General features: G+C 39.1%; 1 protein-coding gene across 5 annotated transcripts in view; it reads left to right on the top strand.

Annotated features, from left to right (window-relative positions):
* Window positions 1–950: 950 nt before the first annotated feature.
* pdzd2 (PDZ domain containing 2) overlaps window positions 951–6,000 on the top strand; it is a 41,873-nt gene continuing 36,823 nt past the window's right edge. For 3 of the 5 annotated variants that reach the window (XM_047592717.1, XM_047592713.1, XM_047592718.1), the window contains exon 1: window positions 951–1,378. The gene's annotated coding sequence lies outside the window, so the exon portion shown is untranslated. The remainder of the gene's footprint in view (window positions 1,379–6,000) is intronic. The other 2 variants (XM_047592714.1, XM_047592716.1) reach the window with 2 other exon arrangements.

Raw genomic sequence — 6,000 nt, 5'->3', positions numbered from 1 at the left:
TAATACATGTATTTTATTACAACAGTAACGAAGTGGTGCAACTCATGGTGTCTCCTTAAAGATATGCAATGGCACCCCCATAAATTTGCTGGCCAACCCCAGGTGACTCCCACACTGGTCAGTCACAGATTTTGGTATTGGTACTGATGATATTCTTCTATTGCCACTTAAGGCCCTTTCACAATGAATGCACAATCGCAAAGGACCCCAGGTGCTCCCTAAAGTCGGTCCTCATCACGTACTTTTTCTGTGACCTCCAATTACCTGTCGCTTATTTTAAGAAGAAAATTAACAACACAACACAATAAAATTGTTCTGAAACATAATGTAAGCCTGGTAATCAGAAAGACTATTGATCCCTGGTGGAAAATAGCAAATGTATGACTGTTTCTGAAACATGCTGTATAATCATAGTCATGTGTTTCCTTTTGTATCTGCAAGTGCCTGTTTTTTCTGTTTTTATTACAATAAATGTGCACCTCTAACTTAAGCTGTACATTTGTCTTTTTAAGGTCAAGGATAATTAGCTTATTTTAAAAAACAATGAATCACCTATCACACATAGCACAATGAAACAGGAGTGTTGTGGGACTCAAAATGTTAACTGTACTATTATTAGTCTATGCACATTAGATTATTATTAATATTAAATGTAACACAATAAAAGTATGTCAGAAGGCGTTTCCTCATAGTTTTCTACTAGCCTATATACTACAGTATAATAAAATAGTAATAGTAATCGTACTAATATAATAAAATTCCTGAAATTATGACTTTTTAGTTGTGGTGTGCCACCCCAAGATTTTAAGTGATAACAATTCCGTTATCATTATCAGTTTGAACCATCGATGGTTCAACTGATAATGATAACGGAATTGTCACCAGTTTGAAATGGTTGTTAACACCGGAGGCCATCGCCTGATCACGTGATCTGTGCCACAAAGCTGAGTACAGCTGTAAACCACGCTGCCTGAGTTCAGCGTAATCAGTCGCTCCGACAAAATCTGGACATTTTGACTCTTCTCTCCGCCCGCAACATAGAACAAGACGGCGATCATCTGTATTAGAAGCATATCATCCACGACCGTCACGAAAGTTCCAGCTCTTTTTATTTTGGTTTCTTGTTTCGGTGTTCCTGCAGTGAATGTCAGTTGAATGGAGTTTTGATACCGAAAACAACCTTTTCGAGATCCCCGTAAATGCATCTTCGCGATACTTTGCTCGCATTTAGCAATCAAGACGCTTTCATTGTTAATGTGTTTTTTTTTTTCTTTTTTTTTTCGGAGCAGCTAACGTCGGTATGGATCATTAAAAAACTGTGGAAACCTGGAATACAGTTTTGGACTGGAATCGGGAGCCTGGGCGATGTAGCCTAAAGGTACAGTGATAGACTGACACTTTCTGATACAATCCGTGCATAGAAGTACACAGAACAACAATTGGGCCAGAGAAGCTTACTGTTTCCAGCGTATGTTACAGACGTAGACCGTTGTCACAGATGGACAGAATGGGTTTCTTATTTGATATCATAAACAGGAATGGAGTATGATTGCTGGAACTAAACTCTTTCAGTTAAAATGGAGTATGTGAGTACGATGGTCAGACTTTAAGAGCTAGACAAGTAAAGCTTGTAACAGAAATAAGTTGCTTCTATTTTATTGTCAGAATACATATTTTACATGTTCTTGCTCAGGGTAGGTTAGAGGTTAGGGATTCTAGGTACAATATTAGCGTATTCCTTAATTTATTTTTCATTTTTTAAATTAGTTACCTATACAATCATATTCAGCAGTGAACCTGATTCATGATTCTACTGTGCTAGTTTTTAAATAACACTTTCTGGTTTGATATGTACACAAACATACACGCAAACAGTTTTTTCTCACACTTCTGTCAGTCTGGGAACATGAGCTATTTGTGGCTGCAGAACAACTGTTTTGAGCAAATTTGGATGAATGGAGTACGGTTAAAATCAGCTCTGGACAGAATCAGCCTCCTGTTCTCTGCACACTGCTCACTTAAACTGCTGACAACAACCCACCACAGCCTTAAACAATAAATACCTCTAATCCCTGGCATCCAGTGTCCCTGTCTAGCATCTAGTCTCTTAGAACCCATCTCCTGCTGTACAGGTTTTATAACAATTTCCCTCCCACTTTTAATTAAAAAAATAAAAAATAAAAGTGGAAAACTGAAAATGCTGATTAATTACACACTTGGAAGTTGGAATTCATCTCGTTCAAACTTCTGATACAACTTATACTACTTTAAATGTTGAGCTGCTATGTGTGCAGGAGCAGTAGCAGAAGCTCTAAGCAGTTCCCATAAAGTAAATGTAAGGATAATTGGTTGGTTAATGACATGCTGATCTTATATAGACGTATCCTGACATGAGGACATGACATAGGAGGCGGCCCTTACAGTGTAATATTGTGTCTTTGTTATATTTGAATCCCGTTATGGTGTCACCTTTCATGCTTTGAAAATCAGTTTTAGCAGTTGTGTGTCCACATTGCGGAGGTGGCACAACAGAATGTTTCCTCCTTTATGCAGTAACAATGTGACATATTGGATGTACTGTAGTGGAGCTTTTTCTAATCTTTGGCCATATGGCGCCTAGGAGAGGAGAATGGTAGGGGGGGAGGTGCAGTCCAATATTTACTTCAGTCTGAAACTCAGTTGACGATGATATTATAAGTGGTTTAGATAAATCAGCATTCTGTTCTTTAATTAGTTCAATGCCAAGTTTCAGTTTGCAGCTGAAATTTCTCCATTAATATATGGCTCCCACAATGTGTACATAGGTGTACAATACATTTATAGGCCTAAACCTCATCACATGCACCGAGATTTGGGAGAAATTTTATCATTGTTTGCAGCAACTGATATGTGCTATATTTGACATGGATAATAATACAATCTGCAAAGAGAGTGGAGGACAGTTGATAAGTCCAACTGTAAATCTGTGTCAGTACAGACTGTAGACTAAAATTGTGTGCAGAGGGGGAGGGGCTGAATTTAAATGGATTTAGGTCATTGTTGGAAATGTCATGTCAAGAGACAAATATTAGATGTTAGATGAAGATTACAATTTAAAGCCTTTATGGCATATGAAAAGGTCTCATTTGCACTCATTTCAGGTGGGTCAGATTCAGTTGAATGCCAGAGGCAATTAAGACACTTGCCTTCATCATAAGGCATTATTCAGTCATGCATGCACAGTTTTCTTTCCCACACAGGCTAACGTAGGCTCACTTCTTTTGTCCTGAGCTTCAAGAAGTCAACATATGACAGGAGAGGAACAATAATGAAGAATTCCAGAATTCCAGTGGTCAGTCCAACAGCATTGGCTGTTGGCCTGACCACAACATCCTCCATAAACCTCCATCCCCGCTGCTAGTTGGACCTCTTCACCTCTGATACGATGCTAGCATTCACAGGGGCCTATCTGGGGAGACCTCCTCTAGAAGGAAAGCTACACCTGCTTAGAATGCCAGCATTCTGCCACAGTGGATACAAGCCATTCCATAGCACAGCCTAGCTTCCAACTTTTTTAGGAAGACACCTAGTTCACCCCACTGTCCCCCCGGGACACTTGTTTGCACTGAGGTGATTTCAGCTTGCTGCTGTATACGATGACAACCATGCTGCTTCTTGTGCAACTGAAATACTTTGTGAATCTGGGGTCATACTTATCCAGTAATTAAGACTGAGTATAACATAAATATTCCTTTTACCTTTATGTTTCATACTTTATGCACCACAGCATTATGCATAGTAGCCTTTTCTGTGATCTTGTTCTGACTTATGCTGATCAGCCACAGCATTAAAACTACTCAAAGGAGAAGCATTAATAATATTGAACATCTTCTGACAATACCTTCAGAAAACTTTTGGACTTGGCTTTCGTGCTTATGTTACTTAGACATGTATCACCCACCTAGACCTACCGCCTACATCCTCTTCCAGTATTAAGGCAAAGGAAGCTCTATGCTGTCCCAGTAAGTACAACCAGCTAGCACAGCCTTCCAACGTGCCACCTCTTGAACAAGCCCACATCAGTAGTTTTTCCAGCTCAGTTGAAGAGGCCCAAAAGAGCATCTTTTTCTCAAAAAGGTCGGCTCGTGCTGAGCGTTTAGTACTTGGGTACTCTTGTTCCCCACACACAAGTGTCTGAGTTCTGCATAACATATACAGTGACATGGGAGCAGCCTGGTCACATTGTCATGAATGGAAAGAAGTTTCTTTCTCAGATTTGCATTGTTGGTGTGAAGGCCATGCACTCCCAACATAACTGTAACAAACAACTCAAAGATTTTTAGTAGTAAATTTGTAGTCAAAACATAGGCTCAGAAATTTTGACATATACTCAAACTAGTGGAGTGGTTAATTGTTAATTATTTCTGTACTTGATGTTTTTTCTGTTAAAGTTTCACGCAAATTTAATGCAGTTGAGATGCTATGGAAAGCTAGTCTAAGATATGAACATTTCAATAGCAACGTAGTTCTTCTCTAATTTAATATACATCCACAAAGTCTGGGAACGTTTCAAAATGATTCTTCACCTCTCCTTCTTGCATTGTCCTCTGTTCATGTTCAACTGTTAAATAAAGGCAAAAAGTCAGTTTTCAACTGATTACATAAGCCAAAGCAGACTTTTAGTCTCTTCAAGCAGGGCTAGAACATCACCAGGGTTAATTTCAGATTCTGCTTACCACAATCAGTATACTGAGCACTGAACTGTGTAAAGGCTAAACCCAGAAAAGCTCCCAATCACACTGATCAGATCAGATTTTGTAAAGTGTCTTGAGACAATTTGTACTGTTATTGAAGCTTTATGAATAAAACTGAACTGAATTGAATCATTCAGCTCAGATTAGAGCTTAAGTTAAATGTACAGGGATAGCAGAACAGATGGTATCATAAAGCTCAACAGTATTTGAAACACAAACTCTGCATAGTCATTAGTGTGGCCTTAGTCTGTAGTTTCTGTCTATTTCTGAAACGGATGTGGCTCAAAGCAGATGAATGGTCAAACTACATTCCTCAGCAATCCTTATTTTTCCCCAACTGGGCCTATGAAGGACTCTGCTAGTTTAGTAGGTTTCAGACTATTAACAACACACCTAATATTAGAGTTTTAAAAGCATCAGGTTGTAAGAGTGTCAGTTAGAGAACTTACACCAACAGTGTAATAATGAAGTATTATTGATCTGCAATTGTCTATGTTATATAAGGAAAAATGTCAGTTTAGGGTGTGTTGCTTTCACCTGTGCTAATGCAAATGTTGAGTGGTGGAAAAAAGTTTTCGCATACCGAAAACATGCCATCTCTAGTGGCACCCCATGCATTTGTGAAATATTGCATTAAGAATCACTCTTAGGTCTTCAAGTGCAATTTCTTTAGTAACACAGACAAAATACTGAACAAATCCTAAAACTGCCATTAAAAACTTAAAATTGATTGTTTCCGCACAAATGCATAAGAAATTTTGAGTATTGGGTCGTTTTGGTAGCAGTGATCCACTAATGAAGGCCGTGCTTTTTATTAAACGGCACATTTTTCTGTTACCATGCTTCGTGTCTATATGAAGCCAGTACCTTTGAACATTCTTTAGACACAAAAAGGGCTAAAAACAAGAAACCTAACACAGGAAACATGCCTGATACAGATACAGATTCTTAGCCAGGAAGGGTACAGCTGCAGCCAGATGGCCAGGAAGTGCAGATGCAGTCTTTCAGCAGTCGATACACTCTGCAGAAATACAGACGAACCAACAGCTTGGAAGATAAACCAATATCTGGGTGTCTAGGGGTTTCTTCAGCAAGAAATGGAACACCTTGATCCACATGTGCAGGTAAAACTGCCCAATGACATCCAAAACTGGTGTCCAGTGTTCCACCCACACTGCACGGGGTTGACTTTTAGATCATAGCTTAAGGCTGTCAAGAAGCCCCTGATCAATGAGAGACAGAGGTTAGCACAGTGTTGTTGGGCCAA

The sequence above is a fragment of the Mugil cephalus genome, chromosome 8 (assembly GCF_022458985.1).
Source record: "Mugil cephalus isolate CIBA_MC_2020 chromosome 8, CIBA_Mcephalus_1.1, whole genome shotgun sequence".
Classification (NCBI taxonomy): domain Eukaryota; kingdom Metazoa; phylum Chordata; class Actinopteri; order Mugiliformes; family Mugilidae; genus Mugil; species Mugil cephalus.
This window is presented reverse-complemented; position numbering and strand designations above follow the sequence as displayed.